Here is a 21,636-nt window from a genome sequence, read left to right as displayed (position 1 = left end):
TTATGGGTACAAACATGGTTGAAGAAACGATGTATTTCTATTATGTTCTGCTCATATAATAACTGAACAGCTCAGAAATACAGAGTGATATTTAAATTCAGCTGGAGGACTGTTAGGGGCTTCCCTGGTGGTGCTAGTGGTTATGAATCCACCTGCCAATGCAGGAGATGCAAGAGACGGGGGTGGGGGTGGGGCTGGTGTTCAATCCCTTAGTTGGGAAGATCCCATGGAGTAGGAAATGGCACCCCACCCCAGTATTCATGCCTAGAATAATGTGACTATCAAAGTTCTACATCAATTCAAGCATTTTTGACAGGTTTTTATTTACTTTTAATATGTCAGCAAAAGCATTTAACAGAACTCAGAGTGATTTTCAGTCTATCTCTCACACAATCTTAGTACTTCATGTGAACTATAGGCATCTGTGAAGCAATCATTTTGCTTTTTTTCTTTCCCCAGTACATTTTGTCTAAAATGACTTGACACAACATAAATTTACTTTACTTCACTTCTAAATAGAAAAAGTCTTTTTGTGTTATGAAATAATTTCTCTTCTTTCATATATCTTTCCAAATTGAGAAACATAATATGTACTAGAACCAATGTTAATCTCATGTTACTACAGACTTCAGTCAAGTAAACATAAAAATCTGCATATTATAATTACTACAAATCTATGAAGGTTAATTTGGACATAATTTTTCAATGTATCATCTGCTAGATTTGAAAAGCAATGATTAATTTTGCTTTGTCTCAGACTCTCCAAAGATCTTTATCAATTCTTTTCCAAGTTGTGTCTCACAGGAATCAGGCAATTTCAAACTATACTAATCCACATAGTATTTATATTAAAAACTAATCAATTTTTTATGACAAAATAGAGTTAGTCTTAATATTATTAAAGGAGATTTGCTTTTTTGTGTGTGATCTTTTGGAATTTCTATTTTTGTCTTGCTATATCATTTCCATTAATATAGCAGGTTGCAATATCACCTACTATTTTTTCTTATTTTATAAAAAGTGCTTATAAAAACTCCCCAAAGATTTAAATTAACTAAAAACATGTTAAAAAATTTAAATGCTTTTTATATAACTATGTTTATTACTATGAAGGTTTTATGAGGCACAGTGCTATATTTTCAATCTATTATAGCAGTAGTGTTCTTTATGGTTAAAATATTTTAAACAGATTGTTCCTAAATTCCTAAACTCTAATAAATTATTAATGGATTTCAGTCTTTCTTTTTGAGAACCTTTTATAAAAATACTTATTGCACATTCTAGAATTCCACCTTATGTGCATTTACTTTTTTGAATATATGTCAACTTTTATGTTGAGATTTTGAGAAACATGTTTCTAATATTTGTTATCAATATATAAAAATATTGAGATAATAATCTAGTTGACTTTTTTCATAGTTTATTTGAAATAACTTTCAAAACACAAAATTGAGTGTTAAAACACAGTGCTTTTAGTACTATGTCAGAAATTTTAATATCATAAAACTTAATTTCTCAGGGTTTCAATTTCTACAAATAAAAAATGTAAGTTTGACTAGATATTTTCTAAATTTGGGGGGAAGGTTATGGGGTTCTAGAAAATTATAATTTCCTTTATGTTAATTCTCTACACTATGTTCAATGAATATGACAAGAATGAGATGCCAGTTTAAATACTACAATAATTATATATTAATTCATTTACTTACTTTTCAGACTTTTGTTGTGATTATTCTATTAAGGACTCAAAATACTTCTGTTTTTTGTCTCAGGTATCAAAGTGTTGGGGTTGGGTTTTCTTCTGTTATTTCTTTATAGAAAATTGGTATTATTATTTCTGTTCTCTTTTTGTTTGAAAGTGATATTGGAGACTATGGCTGGGACAGGTCTACCTGTTTTCAAATATAGATTGTCAGGGGATGTTCAACTTTAAGGAATCCAACAGGCTGTTTTCTTCCTTTGTGTGCTGTTTCTCAAGGGCCCTCTGTTCCTTATAAGTTCGTGGAAAACAGGAACGAGCAGAGCTGCATGCAGTTCTCAGGACTGAGGTCATGAGACAGAGCGCATGCATGGATTCCCTTCAGTGACCTTTTACTTTATTGTAGATTATTCAGTCACGCCCCTATTACTCACACGTCCCTATTACGTCACACGTCCCTATTTCTGGCCGTGTGATGATTGTTATTCACCTGTTTCTGTTTTTGCTCAACTTTATTTTTGCTGCCTAAAGCTTCCTTGTATAAAGATATATAAACACACGCTGCCACAAATAAAGTACCTTTGTTTCACTAGAGGCTTGGGTTCCCCGCGTCCCTCTTTTCGTCAACTCCAGTCCCTAGGTCCTGGTCTGTAAAGACCATAATAATAGATCATTAGGAAAATATTAATGGCACTTAGAGAAAGCAGAAAAATATAAGTAATCCTTTGATAACAAACTGTTTCTTTCTGGCTTAAAGCTATTTGTTTATTCCTTATATCTCCCCAAAAAGCATAAGTGTCTATTCATGTCTTTAGTTTGCACAGTCCTAGTGACAGTCACTAAATGTATGTTTAATAAGATATAATTAATTTGGTATCACTTTCATCCTTTTCAGGGTAAGTTTAAAAAAATTACACGTCTCTCATGTATCTTCATAGAGAAAGAAATGGCCACCCACTCAAGTATCTTGCCTGGAGAATCCTGTGGACGGAGGGGCCTGGTGGGCTGCCATCTATGGGGTTGGACAGAATCAGACATGACTGAAGTGACTTAGCAGCAGCAGCAGCATGTATCTTCAAATTTTCTTTTTCTTTTTCTCTAGTTCAATTATTTCTGAACTGGGAAAACAAAAATATATCCTCCCTCTCAATACTGCTCTTCATTTGTGCTCCTTTCCCATTTTCTCTCTATCTGGCACTAACTGGTCTTGTCATGGCTCAGGTCTTGCACAGGAAGCAAGCTATGATCCAAGTGTCCTCACTCACGTGTTCCCTGTCACATCCATGCTAAAGGGGACCATCAAAGGTGGAAGACAGAAGACAAAAAGACAGGAAGCCTGTAGGCATCCATGCAGTCATCACTCTCCTCTTAACTGTACCTCTCTCAAAGACGTCCATTTAAAATTTAGTCCTATCATCCTTTTTAGGAAAGACAGTAAGAGACTGAGGAAAATAATGTTCTCCATCAAGTAAGAGACTGAGGAAAATAATGTTCTCCATCAGAGCTCTAGCCCACTGATTCTCCACTCTGTTTTGACACTGTGATCACTGAGGGATCTTTAAACAAGTACCACCTTCAAGCCTGGCACACAGCAAAATATGATATTAATCCTGTAAAGGATATGAGTATCCTTATATGTAGCTATTTTGACAATCGATTTCTACCAGCTGCTCAAAAAAAAAAAAAAAAAAAAAAAAGAGAGAGAGAGAGAATGAAAGAAAAGAAAAGACAAAATAACCTGAAGATAAAAATGAACCATAAAGCCCATTAGCTCTGTCCTAGCCTCATTCCAGTAAGTAGGGGCATTGATTTTATCTTTTCTAAATGACCCAATATACAGGTCTTGCAATTGTTGTCTACATGATGTTGAAGGTTACAATCTAAACACCAATAACTGCCACAACTAGAATGTGGCTGTTAGCAGGATCCTACTTGTTATATACTATATCATATGTACGTTTTACCCAATGAGAATCTGTTTTCACCTCAGATATCTTTCGTCAAAAAGAACCTAATATATTTTTCCCCATCGTTGCTCTATGGTTAAGAAAAAATATAAGATATTGGAGAACACACTGTCCTGTGATCATGAAAAAAAAATCTAATAAATACACAAAGCTAGCTTTTCCTCCCTTATCTTTTCTACTGTATATCTTAAGAAAAGTGCATACATGTACATAGATTTATTTTAATTCTCACTCCTATTTTTAACATAAAATATGTTCAAATGAAGACTTTCCAACCATGGGAGTTTGTAGCATCAAAGTCCCATAATTGTCAAGTGGCTGTTCTAATACATAATTCAAAGGGGGAAATTGTTTTCTCAAAGTCATTTTTGGCTATGTTCCCAAATTTTCATCCTTTATTAGCCATGGTTGCTAAACCAAAACTCTCTTAAATATAAGTATATTATTAAAAATAATAGGGTTTGGTATTTTTCTGTGTAGCATCTAGTAGAGAACTTTTTTAATAAAGAAATATTACTGTCAGCATTCATTGACAATATTCTCTGCTTAAGTTAATTCATATGATCACTGTGGATTTATTAGTAAAACTTTCTTCTCAAAAAGTTGGAACAAATGTTATATACAAAGAGATTTATCACTGACTTCTAATAAAATAAAAGAGCTCAAATTTACCTTTAAAGTGCACTGATTTAGTATATTAAGTCAATCAGTCAGTCAGTTAGTCAATAAACGCTAACTGAATACCAGACTCTGCACAGGATAAGGTTAAGGGCCAGAAAAACTAACACTAATAATACATTCAAGAATACAATTAAGTGGAGAAATTTCTACAGCTATTCTAATTGTAAACTGTTAAACTGAAGGACTAATTAATCAAAGATTTTAAATTGCTGAATAATTCAACTCTACCTTATTGTGAAAGTGTTAGTTGCTCAGTTGTGTCCGGCTCTTTGTGACCCCATGGACTGTAGTCCATCAGGCTCCTCTGTCCATGGGATTTTCCAGGCAAGAATACTGGAGTGGATAGCCATGCCCTCCTCAGGGGGTCTTCCTGCCTCAGGGACTGAAACTGAGTCTCCTGTATTGCAGGCAGATGCTTTACTGCCTGAACCACCAGGGAAGCCCACCTTATAATACTAAAAGTCAAGTAAATAAAACCTTATTTTTCACAGCCTCCCATTTAACAATATTTGGGTATAACTATAAACCTGTCTAGTTATACATATCCTTTTTGATTCATTTAGAGAAATAAGAGAGCAATTCTCACAATGCAGGAAACAGTCATAATCAGCTTTAGTATGAAAATCTTCCAAAATTATTTCCTACTACTGAGTATATACTATATAAGCCATGTAATAAACTCTTAAAATGTCAAAACACACAAAAGGTATATAAAAATGTGTTTCAAAATATAAGAAATACAGGATTGATCATATATATAAAAAAAAATGGAAGTGGGAAAAATGTTCCAACATATTAGGAAACTCAGAGATAATTCCCATAATGCTGAGATCAGTGTGGTGAAAATTTCCTCACTTATAATAATGGAAATAAAGGGATTAAGTCCTGAACAGCAGAAATTTCATTTCTAGAAATTAGCCTTTTATAAATATATTTTAACTAAGGACAAAGGCAGGTTAGTAGGTTATACAGGGCTTTTACTTTAGTTTCCTGTTCTACTTTAATTGAGTTCAATCACTGGGTCAGGAAGATCCCTTGGAGGAGGGCATGACAACCCACTCCAGTATTCTTGCCTGGAGAATCACATGAACAAAGTAGCCTGATGGGCCAAGTCCATAGGGTCACAAAGAGTTGGCCACAACTGAAATGACAGCATAAAACACACTACTTTAATTCAAAGAGATGCAGTTGAAAGAGTTTGCTTCAGACTATAGTGACCATCTAATTAATTATCTAAACCAAACAATTTTAAGGATAAAAGAGGAATTATTGATCATTAGGCTGGCAATACACAAAAACTAGAACCCTTCATGTCTACCAAAACACATGGTCATGCCTACTGCAGATATATCTGAATCTCTAATCCTTATTTTATCACTTTATTAGTTACAAAAATTTGTGGAAATTATACATCTAGCATCTGGGTTTTCTCATTTACAAAAGATAAATTGCAATACCTAGAATTAAAACAAAATAAATATATTCAAGATGCATGTTGTGTACTAATCATTCAAGCATGTGCATGCATGTGTGCATGTGTGCTAAGCTGGTTCTGTTGTGTCTGACTCTTTGTGACCTATGGACTATAGCCTGCCAGGCTCCTCTGTCCATGGAAGTATCCAGGTCATAATACTGGACTGGGTTGCTGTGCCCTCCTCCAGGGGTTTGTAGCTATTTCAAGAGATTTCTTTTTGGCATCTTTGATCTAAATTCTATTAAGCATAAATTATTTCAAATTTTTCTAGTGCCAAAATATTCACTGTATGGGTATTCCAGAATATCTTCACTCCATACAAATATTTATCTCTCATCCTCTTGCTTGTCATCATTGCCAGGAGACGAACATGATCACTAATTCCAAAGGAAAGATGAGAGACATGAGTAGAGCCATTCCAGGCAAACTCAAGCTAAATCAGCAGTGTTTCAGTTCAGGTACCAGAGAACATTTTTTCATAAAGGAAAAGACAATAAATGTTTTCAGCTTTGGGGCCAGATAGTCTCTGTACCAGTTATCAACTCTCCCACTATACCACAAAACCAGCCATAGATAAAGTAAACCAATAGCCATGGTTTTGTTCTAATGAAGCTTTATTCCTGGAGACTGAAATCTGAATTTCATATTATTTTCATTTATTTATTATTTTTTTATTTTTAAATTTTTTTTATTATTTTTTAAATATTATTATATTTATTATTAATTTATATTTAAATTATAAATTATTTTCAAATATTTAAATTTCTATTAACCATTTAAAACTATAGAAACTATTCTTAGCTCATGAGATGTGCAAAACTAGGTTGAAGATCTCATTGGACCATCGAGCTGTAGTTTACTGACCCCTGTATTAGCTTGCTCTTTATTTTTAAATACCATTGAGGTAAATTTTTGTAGCTTTGTGTTATTTTTGTGGCAGCAAACTGATACAACCTCAGTACAGAATGGTCCAACACCACCACTGTATAAGCATGCATGCATGCACGCAAAGTCAGTTAAGTTGTGTCTGACTCTTTGCAAACAGTGGATTGTAGCCAGGCTCCTCTGTCCATGGGATTCTCCAGAAAGGAATGCTGGAGTTGATTGCCATGCCCTTTTCCAGGGAATCTTCCCCACACAGGGATGGAACTCGCATTTCCTGCATATGTATAATTAAAGGTGTATTCAATTTTGGCAACCCTTTATCTCTGCCATTCTGATTGTAATAGTACCATGCCGATTGTAATTTATTTTAAAATTGTGCTAAGAAAAAACTATAAAATCAGGTGGCATTCAGAACATTTTTCAGTTGCTTTCTGGAAACTGCAAATAAAAATAGCTACTTTGTAAATTGTAAGTGAACATAACATGTACCACCAGTGGACTGAAAAATACCAAAGTTTATTTTTTTCTTATGAAGCAATAACCAATTTGTCAGGTAGTGACAGCTCAGTGGGCCTGACTCCATAACTGACAATGTTTAATATCTCCATTGGGATCTCTTAATGGACAACTAGAACTTCCCTAGTGGCTCAGATGGTAAAGAATCTGTCTGCAAAGTGGGGGATCCAGGTTTGATCCCTGGGTTGGGAAGATCCCCTGGAGAAGGAAATGGTAACCCACACCAGTATTCTTGCCTGGAGAAATTCATGGACAGAGGAGCCTGGAGGGCTATAGTCCTGGGGTTGCAAAGAATTGGATAGGACTGAGCAACTAACATATAATGGACAAGTAACATGAATGAGAACTGATAAATTAAAAGACGCTTACTCCTTGGAAGGAAAGTTTGACCAACCTAGATAGAATATTGAAAAGCAGAGACATTACTTTGTCAACAAAGGTCCGTCTAGTCAAGGCTATGGTTTTTCCTGTGGTCATGTATGGATGTGAGAGTTGGACTGTGAAGAAGGCTGAGGGCCAAAGAATTGATGCTTTTGAACTGTGGTGTTGGAGAAGACTCTTGAGAGTCCCTTGGACTGCAAGGAGATCCAACCAGTCCATTCTGAAGGAGATCAGCCCTGGGACTTCTTTGGAAGGAATGATGCTAAAGCTGAAACTTCAGTACTTTGGCCACCTCATGTGAAGAGTTGACTCACTGGAAAAGACTCTGATGCTGGGAGGGATTGAGGGCAGGAGGAGAAGGGGATGACAGAGGATGAGATGGCTGGATGGCATCACTGACTCGATGGACATGAGTCTGAGTGAACTCCAGGAGATGGTGATGGAGAGGGAGGCCTGGTGTGCTGTGATTCATGGCATCTCGAAGTCGGACATGACTGAGCGACTAAACTGAACTGAACTGAACTGAGGCCATTAGAGTGAGGTGGATTTAGTGCCATAGCAGCCCACAGAAGCAAACCAAAACCTAAGCCCATAAATGCCTCAAGGTTGAGAAACTGATACTTAACCAGTCACAGATAGCCAACTAGGTTTTTCCAAATAGAGCAAATGCTTAAACTATTGCCAATGAAATAATTCCCTGCCTTTACTTAAGCATCTTCTCTATATAAGTCTTTCCCTTGGTTCCTATCAGTGGAAATCTACTAAAAACTTTCAGTTTGGTGCTGCTAGACTAGAATCAATTTTTACTCAGATTCTTACATTTTTACTGTACCTTAGTTTATCTTTTGTGAAAAGTGAAAGTTGCTCAGTCATGTCTGACTCTTTGCAAACCCATGGACTATTGAGTCGATGGGTTTCTTTAGGCCAGAAAACTGGAGTGGGTAGCCTTTCCCTTCTCCAGGGGATCTTCACAACCAGGGATCAAACCCAGATCTCCCGCATTGCAGGCAGATTTTTTACCAGCTGGATCACAAGGGAAGCAGTTTATTTTTTAATAGAATTAAACTTGATTAGTGACATAGGGTTGCTTCCTATCACAACATACCTTGACACAATGTGTGTATATATAAATGATCAAGATTTGATTTCCAGGGCTTTATTTAATTTTAAAGATGAACATAGTCATAATTCAGAGATACTGTAGGTTTGGTTCCAGATCACCAAAATAAAACAAATAACCCAATAAAGCAAGGCATTTGAAGTTTTTTAATTTCCTAGTGAATATAAGAGCTGTTTAGACTACATTGTAGTCTATTAAGTGTGCAATAGCATTATGTCTACAAAATGTATATACCTTAATTAAAAAATACTCTACAATTACTCTAAAATATTCTGCTGCTGCTAAGTCACTTCAGTCGTGTCCGACTCTGTGCAACCCCAGAGACAGCAGCCCACCAGGCTCCCTGTACCTGGGATTCTCCAGGCAAGACACTGGAGTGGGTTGCCATTTCCTTCTCCAATGCCTGAAAGTGAAAAGTGAAAGTGAAGTCACTCAGTCATGTCCGACCCTCGGCAACCCCATGGACTGTAGCCCACCAGGCTCCTCCACCCATGGGATCTTCCAAGCAAGAGTACTGGATTGGGGTGCCATTGCCTTGTCCGCAAAAATACTCTAAACCCTCCCTTATCATATGATGGCTAAAAGTCCCAGCCATCATCTGACAAGGGAGGGTTGCTACAATCCCACAATTTGTAAAAGATGCAGTATCTGCAAACATCATAAAGCAAAGTCCAATAATATGAGGTATGCCTGTATCAGTCAGTTAAGTTCAGTTCAGTCGCTCAGTTGTGTCCGACTCTTTGCAGCCCCATGAATCGCAGCATGCCAGGCCTCTCTGTCCATCACCAACTCCTGGAGTTCACTCAGACTCACATCCATCGAGTCAGTGATGCCATCCAGCCATCTCATCCTCTGTCGTCCCCTTCTCGCCTTTGACTGTGTGGATCACAATAAACTGTGGAAAATTCTGAAAGAGATGGGAATACCAGACCACCTGACCTGCCTCTTGAGAAACCTATATGCAGGTCAGGAAGCAACAGTTAGAACTGGACATGGAACAACAGACTGGTTCCAAATAGGAAAAGGAGTACATCAAGGCTGTATATTGTCACCCTGTTTATTTAACTTATATGCAGAGAAACGCTGGGCTGGAAGAAGCACAAGTTGGAATCAAGATTGCTGGAAGAAATATCAATAACCTCAGATATGCAGATGACACCACTCTTATGGCAGAAAGTGAAGAGGAACTAAAAAGCCTCTTGATGAAAGTGAAAGTGAAGAGTGAAAAAGTTGGCTTAAAGCGCAACATTCAGAAAACGAAGATCATGGCATCTGGTCCCATCACTTCATGGGAAATAGATGGGGAAACAATGGAAACAGTGTCAGACTGTATTTTTTGGGGCTCCAAAATCACTGCAAATGGTGACTGCAGCCATGAAATTAAAAGACACTTACTCCTTGGAAGGAAAGTTATGACCAACCTAGATAGAATATTGAAAAACAGAGACATTATTTTGTCAACAAAGGTCCATCTAGTCAAGGCTATGGTTTTTCCAGTGGTCATGTATGGATGTGAGAGCTGGGCTGTGAAGAAAGCTGAGCACTGAAGAATTGATGGTTTTGAACTGTGGTGTTGGAGAAGACTCTTGAGAGTCCCTTGGACTGCAAAGAGATCCTACCAGTCCATTCTGATGGAGATCAGCCCTGGGATTTCTTTGGAAGGAATGATGCTAAAGCTGAAACTCCAGTACTTTGGCTACCTCATACGAGGAGTTGACTCATGCCTGTATATATAACCAGAAAAATATAACAAGTTTAAAAGTTAATATTATGGTCCTCCTATTTAAAAGGAAAATACTGTTTACTTTTCATGACCATGTCATTAATCTAGAAATTTTACAGGGCCTAAAATTTACTCCATAGGAGATTAAATATACAACTCCAGAAAATAAATATAAATGTCAAATATCCTATTTAGGCAGATATGTTTGGCTGTCACCGTCAAATTTTAAAATCACTAATGTGACCCAAAGCAATTCCATTATATACACTAAGCTTCCATCAGAGAATATAAAGCAAGTCAATTATGGTCTGTAAAGAAATAACAGAAATTGTTCCTCCATACCAACAAAAACAAATAAATGACACTGTGGGTGAATTTTTTTTTCTTATCTGCAAGTAATTCTTATATTGCTCAAAAGAAACTGAGGTCTGGTGCCTTGAAATAATGCAATTGTTAATCTAGGAGTTTTGTGTCTTTTCTGTGCCCTAAGTTGTTGCTCAAAGTACATTGATATAAATTCTGCATTGGAAGTATCCTCCCTTGACTTAAGGAAATGAAAGGGCAAACAAGGAACAACTACATACTTTGCTTACGTTTTACCACACAATCAATTGCATTCAATCTGTTGCTAGAAATCCTCTAGCTCTGCTTAGTCCTAAATCACTAGTATTCAGAGGTTTATTGAACATTCACACTCATCTGTCGTTTGCAGGAAGTCTAATTGAAAGAATTTACAGTTGGTTGAGTGCTTCATTTAGATTGTACATGTTTAATAAAAGCTTTTTAAGGTACTAATCTCCACTCAGGAAACAACAAAAGTGCTTGAGGGTTAAAGAATAAAACATCGTAGGTAAATGTTATGGTGTGACATTTCCTCATAATGTTTCCCAAGTAACTGCATTTACTGGCTTTGAATTGTTTTCACATATCTAATGCGCTTTGCTGGAAAAATTTAGCCTATTAGTTATACCATGTGACAGAAAAGTGACGGTACAATTACTTCTCAGTCAAAATGCTGTGGTTAGCTGAAAATAGTGTCAATAATTATTGCACTGTAGGAGAAAGTCTAAAATAATATCTCCAGTGAAATAATCCTGAACATCTTCTCATACAAATAAATCTAATTAAGTAGTAGGAACTGACTTTAGTCTATGTTACTCTGCAGTTATTTTAAAATGTGATTCTGATTTTCCACTACATTATTGAACCATAGGCATTGTTTATGGGATGAAACTTCACATTGGGAACTCATTTACACAAATAATTCTTGTTGCCATTTAGCTTTATATTTCAAAGAAAATGTGAAACTATGTAGAAAAGGAAACCAAAATTGAGATTCGAAAAATGAGGCAGGAATAACCTTCAAAGAACATAGACACATCAGCATCTGAATTCTCTCTGGCTTAGTGTTCTGGAACAGACCACATAGCAATCAGAAACATTACAAGGTGCTAACAAACAATACTACAGGATAAAAATGGAATCTGTGGACCAGCTCTTTCAGGAGAAGTTTTTTCAATCTGTCTGCCTTCTCATTACTCAGCAAACATTGGTGCCTTGCTATATCCTTAGCCTGGTGGACTAAATACTAATCCTACTACATGATGCTAAGCAGGTTTTTGAACTCTATTGTTTCTAAATAAACTCTTTTTAAATTAAAGTGTTAATCCAGAGTTACCAATGCCTCATTTGGATTAGAATTTGAGTAAAAATCCTGAAAGTTACAAATTCTTAGGAATGCCATTGATGATAAAGTGAGGCTTGAAACACTTTAGTGTATTATGATATACATATTCATCCTTTTCTTAGACTTCAATTTATAATAGATGAAATAAAGATAAGCACTCTTAAAATAAATGGCCAAAATTACTAACATCAAGAAGATTAATGGATAAATTCTCACTGATTAGGTTGTTAGAATGTCTCCAAATAAAAAGTATTTTAATCTAATTTTGATTTCAGTTTGTTTGACACAAATTCAATAGTTCCATTCACATTTTGGAATGCTTAAAGAATAATGATGGAGGGGAAGGGCAACATGGAGTACAGTATTCCAAACAGGGGTCAAATGTTTGGGCTTTTCTTTCATCCATTTAGCAAACAATTATTGAGCATCTCATATAACTTTCTAGGTGTTGGAAATAGAGCAGTGAACAGACATGCTTCTGGTACTCATGAATCAAGTGGGAAAAAGAGACAATTAAAAATAAATAAGTAAGCATTTTCGTCATGAGTTTTACAGAGAAAAATGAAACTTACAAAGAGAGGTTGCAAATGGGGTGTGGGAGTTATTTTACCATTTTTATAGAGTGTTAGGAAAGTCCCATTGATAATGTGATATTTGAACAGAAATTAAGGGGAAGTGACAGAGTGAACCATATGGATCACAAGGGAGAACAATCAGCAACATTTTCATTCTAGTTTTATGTTAAGTCAAAAATCAGCTAAAGTTACATAAGCAGCACTGTCTGGCAGAATTGTTTTTTGAGTCATTAAATCCTTGAAAGCTTTATTCAATACAGCACAAAATTTGCCATCTTCATCCTCATTTTTCATTCCTTTCACTTCTTTTCTGAGCTGACTTTCTCTCTCATCTTGTCTTTTTGTTGTTGTTGTTGTTCAAATTTGCTTTTGGAATATTCACTGAACTCTTTTTTTTTTTTTTCTTTAATAGAAAATTATTTAATTAGTATACATGTGTTCCCCATCCTAGACCCTCCTCCCTCCTCCCTCCCCACACCATCCCTCTGGGTCGTCCCAGTGCACCAGCCCCAAGCATCCAGCATCGTGCATTGAACCTGGACTGGCATCTCGTTTCACCTTGTCTTTCATAACAAGGCCTTCAATGCAATCTTCTTCACTACGTCAAATAGACTGCATAATTGCATTGTCATCACTTCCTGTTTTTTGTTTGTGTAACCATTGCAGGTTTAAGATAAGAATGTACCCACTTTCTCTGAAAACTGAGTTTACCTGTTTTCCATTTACATTAGTTTCTTTAATATTTGTGTATTATCTGATAATGCATTCATTTATTTACTGTATGTTACTCATGGGAGCCTGGTAGGCTATAGTCCATGGGGTTGCTAAGAGTTGGACAGGACTGAGCGACTTCACTTTCACTTTTCACTTTCGTGCATTGGAGAAGGAAATGGCAACCCACTCCAGTGTTCTTGCCTGGAGAATCCCAGGGACGGGGGAGCCTGTTGGGCTGCCGTCTATGGGGTCGCACAGAGTCGGACACGACTGCTGCAACTTAGCAGCAGTAGCAGCAGCACTCATAACAATAAATGCATCCTTCATCCCAGTAACTGCACACTTGCCATTACTCCTGCTTAGAAAATAAGCCTGTATTAGTTTTCTACTGCCTTGTAACAAACCACTCCAAACTTGGTGGCTTAAGGCAAAACCTGTTTATCTCACACTGGGGGAGTGGGTCAGAAGTCTAGGCAATGTGCAATTCAGCTGGTTCTCTGCTTAGTGTCTCATGAGGCTGAAGTTAAGGTGTCAACAGTGCTACTTTCTTTTCTCAAGGCTCTGGGAGTGAATCTGCTGTCAAGCTCATTTAGATTGTTGGCTAAATTTTGTTCTTGCAGCTAGAGGACAGCGTCCCTGTGTCACTGCTGACTGTCAGTTCAGGGACCTGGCTTTGCTCGTAGTGGCTGTTTCCACTCCTCCCCATTGTTTACAAGTAGGCTTTCCAGCAACAACAGGTCTAATGCACACACTCTGAATCTCTTCCCTCCCTTCATCTTCACCTTTCTTGCCACCAATGATCCCCTCATGTGTTCCATTTCTTGACCCCACATAGAGGATGGGGTCTCTACTTTTAAGGACTCAAGTATTTAGGCTGAGTCTACCCAGACAATTGAAGATAATCTCCCTATTGTAAGGTTAGATGATTAGTAGTTTTGTTTTCAAAGTAGCACCTAGGTTAGTGTTTATTAGCCAAGGGGCAGGAATTGTGGGGAAACATTTTTAGAATACTGTCTACCATGAAATGCTCAAACATTATGTCAACATGCGTCATCATTAAAAAAATACAGCTACTTAATCATACTTTTAGAAAGTAAGTGATAGTGATAGTGAAGTCACTCAGTCATGTCCGATTCTTTGCGACCTCATGGACTATAGCCTACCACGCTCCTCCATCCATGGGATTTTCCGGGCAAGAGTACTGGAGTGGGTTGCCATTTCTTCTCCAGAGGATCTTTCCAACCCAGGGATCAAAAATCCGGTCTCCCGCATTGTAGGCAGATGCTTTACCATCTGAGCCACCAGGGAAGTCCAAGGACTATTATCATCTTTGTGTTACAGGTGGAAAAATTCAGTGGGTCTGCATGATTCCACACCACATGATTCTCCTCATATAATGACATGAATTGAAATGTCAGCCCTAGATAAGCAGAAGTTAAGGTGGTTATTCGAAATTAACCTTGTGCTCAGACTCTTTCAACCCCATGAGCTGTAGGCTACCAGGCTCCTCTGTCCATGGAATTTTCCAGACAAGAATACTGGAGTGGGTTTCCATTTCCTCCTCCAGGGGATCTTTTGACTCAGGGATCAATCCTGCATCTCCTGAGTGCCCTGCATTGCAGGTAGACTATTTACCACTGAGCCACCAGGGAAGTCTCAAATTAACATTAATTAAGCAATTATTTGAGTTCAGATTATAGATAAGGTACCTGAACCACTCCTCTTAGAAACAGTAAATATTAGTCTTCCACATTGAAATGCATTGCATTTGAAATTACCATTAGTCCTTTTAAAAATATAATATTCTTTTTTCTACTTAGATAAAACAACTGATTCTCCATTCAAAAGAAATTTTTAAAATATATTACATTTATATAGAAATAAAATGTTTCTAAGTATTAATTAAAAGAAAAAATGCAAAATATGTGTTTGCCAATACTAGAATCACATCATGATTCTCCAAAAGGCATGTGTGCACTCAGTTGCACAGTTGTGTCTGACTCTGTGTGACCCTATGTACTGTAGTCCACCAGATTCCTCTGTCCATGGGATATTCCAGGCAAGAATACTGGAGTGGGTTGCCATTTCCTCCTCCAGGGTATCTTCCTGATCCCGGGATGAAACCCATGTCTCTTGCATCTCCCACATTGCAGGCAGAGTCCTTACCACCAAGCCACCAGGAAAGCCCTCTGAAAGGCATATATTTTTTTAAATAATCAAGTAACAATTAGAAAAGCAAACATTTTAATGATGTAAAGGAGTGACAACATTTTTAACATTAATTTTAGATCACTAAAGTTAATTAAGCAGATTTTTAAGCAATTTTAGGTTTATAATAGCATCAACTATGAACTTCAGCTTCTACATATAATGTGTTTATTCTAGAAACTTTTATTAGATATAAGTAAATCAAAACAGAATGATGATTTTCACAGTTAAGTATCTCCAAAGTACAAACTGAGAAGATGGAGTGTTTGGCATGCACATTTAACTAACAGTCAAATTACCAGATTTGCAAACATACTGGCAGATGTGATCAAACTAGATAATTTCAGTCCAAAATGTTTTAAGACATTAATAGTGTATTTTTCCCTATTATTCAATAAATATATTAATATACTGGAGAAAGCATCCCCTGATTTGTATTATGGATTATGAATGGATATTCATAATAGACCCTGATGCTGGGAAACACTGAGGGCAAGAGGAGAAGGGGGCAATAGATGATGAGACAGTTGGATGGCATCACTGACTCAATGAACATGAGTTGAACAACTCTGGAAGATAGTGAAAAACCTGGAAGCCTGGCATGCTGCAGTTCATGGGGTCATAATGTGTTGGATACAATTTAGCAACTGAAAAACACAGTCTATAAAAAGCAATGATATAAGTTTGCTCATTTCTCAAGATTCAGGAAACATAATTAATATACAGAATCCGTTTATCAGGATGTTATGTATCATTATTTGCAGTATAGATTTGTTCCCCTGATCTTTTACACTGTAGGTTCTATTTGAGAGAAGACAATCTTTAATTACAGCAAATAATTGTTTTCTAAAAAAGATGAATGTTTATATTAATTCCCATGGGCAGAGGAGCCTGGTAGGCTACAGTCCATGGGGTCGCTAAGAGTCGGACATGACTGAGCGACTTCACTTTCACTTTTCACTTTCATGCATTGGAGAAGGAAATGGCAACCCACTCCAGTGTTCTTGCCTGGAGAATCCCAGGAACGGGGGAGCCTGGTAGGCTACCGTCTATGGGGTCACACAGAGTCGGACATGACTGAAGTGACTTAGCATAGTGTATATTAATAGAGATTAAACACAGTAAGAGCTATCTTTTTTACTGTGATATACATGATTTCTTATTTCTGATAATTCAAAAGAAAGATATTCTTTGTATTAAACGGTGTATTGGGTACAGAGAATAGAATAAAATTTAAGGTTTTTCTAGCATGTTAGAATTTCAAGAACTTAGCTTTTAACACCTGGTATAACTTTAAGGCATTTGGCATTTTCTATACTGAAAAGGAAAAAAAAAAAAAATGTTCGCCATAGGAAACTCAGCTGGGGTAAAGTTAAACATGAGTAGAGCTCAGAATCTTTCTACTCTAGCTGACTGTGAATTTTTAACTTATTTTCGGGCCACCTATCTAGTTTTCTGGGTAGGTAGATTTCTTTCCACTAGGCTAAAGCCAGAGGAAGTAGCCAAAGGTCTTCATTGTGAGATTCCGCTTGGCATGCACAGGGTTACCCAGGGAAGCCCACTGTACTATTTTTTATAGCATAGCATAGAAATGGAGGTTTGCGTGTATCAAATCCTTGACAAATGTTCCAGCAGTTAAGTAAAACTTTGTTTATATTGCGTGCCTCTCAACAGAAATTAAGAACAGTGGAAACAATTCGCGCAAGTGGTTGGCAATCTTCTCTAGTTCTCTTTTAGTGAATATGACAAGCTCACCTGCTGTGGGAGGCTGAAAATAAAGGACAATCTCACCACATTAATAAAACATGAGCCACAACTGAATCTGAGGCCAACTAAACCACCAGAGACTTACTGTGACGCTTAATTTTGTCGATGATGGAAGTACTTTAGCCCGAGGTAACTTTCATGGAGGCCATATTTGCGTGCAAACCTTCACTTAAGGCACTGCAGACAGGCAGAGTTGATGTTCATGGGAGTGTAAATTTACAGTAAAAGGCAGGAACCACATAAGATGTTACATCACTCAAGGCAGTCAACTTTGGTATGCCCTAATGTTTTATTGAAGCTCATCCCTCCTCACAGGAGATCTGAAAACCCACTTAGTGCCCTCAGAAAATTGTCTGTTTTGGCTGCATGGACTGGTTCCTAATCACAGAAAGATAAAAACATCAAAATAAGCTAATCGGGTTTTGCCATGAAATACAGTCTCAAGAGAGCTAGAAGTAAAAGGGGGAGGTTGCTGAGAGAATCTATTAAGTTCAAGGGTTTACTGAAATTAAGGTAAGGGTGCTTTAGTAAAAAGAAGGAGGGGACAGAGACAGCAGACAAGAGGTGGAAGAAAGAAGGAAAAAAAAATTTCTTCTAGGAAATGGAATAAGTAAGATTCAGCAAAATTAAGTAAAATCATGATTACATTTTGTATCAGTCAGACAGCAATTGAAATGATGCTGAAGCACTGAAACAGTATTACCGTGATTTCTCATAAAAATATTCTTTAGAAAATCATTTTAAATAAAAAGAACTCATAACAGAATGCCTCCAGAGAAAAGACATTTTATAAAAGAAAATTTTTCCTTCTGTCAATTATATATTCTCAGGCAATGATTTCAAAATTATGTTTACATTTATTTCCATGCTTCTTTCTAGAGACTGAGAAAATTTGATTTCTTTAATTAATGGGAATAATTTATCTTTTCAATCAGAGAACGTTTGAAAATAATAAGAATCAAAAACAAAAACCATTATTGGAAACCCCCTGGGCTTTATTGTTGATCGGCTATTCAGTTATTTGAAGGATTTTAACCAAAGGCTTATGGAAAGGAATCTATGAAGGAAACAGTGCAACTACAGTAGAGTTAATGCTTCTCGGTCACAATGTGCTTCAGTTTATCGTGAATAAACTAACACCATGGTTCAGAAAGTGTTTTATCACCTTTTGTGCAGCTGTAAAATTTTGTATCTAATAACTCGCAGAAATTCTTTCTGGGAGGCAACGGTACCCACTAACTGATTCATAATATTTGTTGTAGAAGGGGGTGATGTTTTGGTCAAGGTGTGAGAACACAAATTTAGAAGCATGTGTTTTCACCTTTGCAAAGGCATCTATGTCATTGTTCTCTCTTATTTCAATACCAAGAAAAGTTTTAAGGTGGAAATAGATTATATAAGTGCATGTCATCTTGATGGTTCTTCTCATATATTGTATTAAGTGAGAACCTAAGCTGAATATAGACTGTTAGAAATGATTGTCACTGAGGTAAAAAATTCCTATTCTTTCAAACCATAACAAAAACATTACCTTAGGGAACATTTGCAAATCACTTCTTCCTCTACCTGAATTCAGCCAACATATGCATTTTTGCATATGTTGTGGCCCAGACACACTCTTCTTCAATTTTTAATAACCTGATCCCACTGTTTTCTTTTTTTAGTTGAAGTAAAGTTGGATTTACAATGTCGTGTCACTTTCTGGTATACAGCCAGTTGACTTAGTTTTATACATATATATATTTTTTCAGATTATTTTCTTTTATAGGTTATTATAAGATATTGAATATAGTCTCCTGTATGATACAGTAGGACTTGGCTATCTGTCTTATATATAGTACTCTATGTCTGATGCAACATTTACAAATTGATGTGTTTTACATTCAATATCTGAGTTGCAGCTTCTCTTGAATATCAGAAGATATGGCAGGACCTGGTACACATTATCAGTTAGCATGATTGGACCCTGTGGCTAGCCTTCTCTAAACCACAACTACCTCCATCTTCCCTGTGGCCTCATGAGCATAAGACAAATATTCTTTGCCCCTTGTTTTTAAATTTTTTAATTATGTTTCTCTGTATCATTGGCACTATCAAAAACTAGAAAATGTGTATAAAGTTAGAGAAGTTTATAATTCAAGGGAATAGAAGAATGCATATCTTTCAAGCATGATGAATGTGCCTGTGATGTCATGATTAAGGACTTCAGGTGATTTGGTATGGCAGACACAGAGTACACAGGAAAAAGTGATGACGAGACCTAAGGCTCAAATATTGAACACCCTTGTATATATACTATGCCAAAAAGTTTAGATATTTCCACAGGCAATGAAGGAACCATTAAAACAAGAAGATGTATTTATTACACTCGTGTTTAAGATGATGAAAATGTAATACTGTATAGAGGCAAAAAAAAAAAAAAAAGGTAGAAAGAACACTTAAGAAGCTATTACAGAAATCTATGAGGGAAAATAAGGTGTGAAGTAGGGTTAAGCTCCCTAAACTTGAATAATCAGCTCTCATTTTTATAGATGTTGTACACATAATAAATACTGGCATTTACTTAACATTTTTTTTTTCTCTTCAGTGACTCATTTTAAAAGGAAACTTCAAATTACTACCATTACAAATGGCACAATAGTATTACTTGACAGAAATAGAAACTAAATTCAGGAAACACAATCACATTCTTGAATCCTAGCTAGGTAGATATCTTTGCCATCTAAGGCTTTCAGCCTAAGACTACCCACACTTGGTTGAAAAGGACAGTTTTAGGTATACGTTAGCTCTTCTCTGAGTCTTTTCTTTATATAATAAGAAGGATTGAAAGATAATTGAAAACTGAACAACTTTTTGTTCATGGGTCAATATCACTTAAAATCATGTCAGATAAGTTAAGTACTTAAAATGAACTTAGGGCTTCTCTGGTGACTCAGACAGTAAAGAGTCAACCTGCAAAGCAGGAGACGCAGGTTTGATCCCTGGGTTGGGAAGATCTCCTGGAAAAGGGATGGCAAACAGAAGGGGAAAAGGTGAAAGTAGTGACAGATTTCCTCCTGTGGAGCTCTAAAATCACTGCAGATGGTGACTGTAACCATGAAATTAGAAGATGATTGCATCTTGGAAGGAAAGCTATGACAAACCTAGACAGTGTATTAAAAAGCAAAGATGTCACTTTGTCAACAAAGGTCCATATAGTCAAGGCTATGGTCTTTCCAGTAGTCATGTATGGGTGTAAGAGTTGGACCATAAAGAAGCCTGAGTCCCAAAAAATTGATGCTTTTGAACTATGGTGTTGAAGAAGACTCTTGAGAGTCCCTTGAACTTAAATTTGACCACCTATTTCGAACAACTGACTTTTTGGAAAAGATTCTGATATTGGGAAATACTGAAGGGTGAAGGAGAAAAGAGTGACAGAGAATGAAATGTCTGGATGCTCTCACCGATTCAATGGACATGAACTTGGGAAAACTTTGGGAGATGGTAAGGGGTAGGGAGGCCCAGTGCTACAGTCCATGGGGTTGCAAAGAGTCAGACACAACTTGGAGACAGAAAAATGACAACAACAAAATGACATTGCCCCCTTGCTATGTATCTCACTTCGTGGGAAATCTCACATGAGGGCTGTGGCCATGGCAGTGAGGAACTGGACCCCAAAATCAATTAGGAAGCCCAAATCATTAAATGAGGGACTATATTTAACTGCTACTCTCAAGTGCCTTTCCTTTTTTTTTTTTTTTTTTGATATTAGAGTCAATCTAGTAAAAAGAAAATTTCAGTGGAATGATATAAAAAGTGAAATATATGGAAGACTCATAGTCATTATAAACATTAATATGCATATGTATTATGTATATAAAATACAGCTATAATGTGTGTTTGTGTGCATGTGCACACTCACTCATGTCCTACCCTTTGTGAGCCTAGTAGGTTCCTCTGTCTATGGAATTTTCCAAGCAAGAATACTGGAGCAGGTTGCCATTTCCTACTCCGGGGGATTTTCCTGACCCAGGGATCAAACCTGACTTTCTTGTGTCTCCTGCTTGGCAGGTGGATTCTTTATCACTGCATCACCTGGGAAACCCACATCTATAATACTTATATATAAATCCACATAAGATAAGAAAGAATAGTCATATATGTAACATATAAAAGCATATATATATATAATACTTTTATTATAAATAGCATTATATAATAGTATGTTTTATATATTTTTCTATAATTTATCCACAGAAT

The sequence above is a fragment of the Bos grunniens genome, chromosome 6, assembly GCF_055505025.1.
Source record: "Bos grunniens cultivar Pamir isolate PY7600 chromosome 6, Bosgru_T2T1.0, whole genome shotgun sequence".
Lineage (NCBI taxonomy): Eukaryota > Metazoa > Chordata > Mammalia > Artiodactyla > Bovidae > Bos > Bos grunniens.
Note: the sequence above shows the minus strand (reverse complement) of the source record.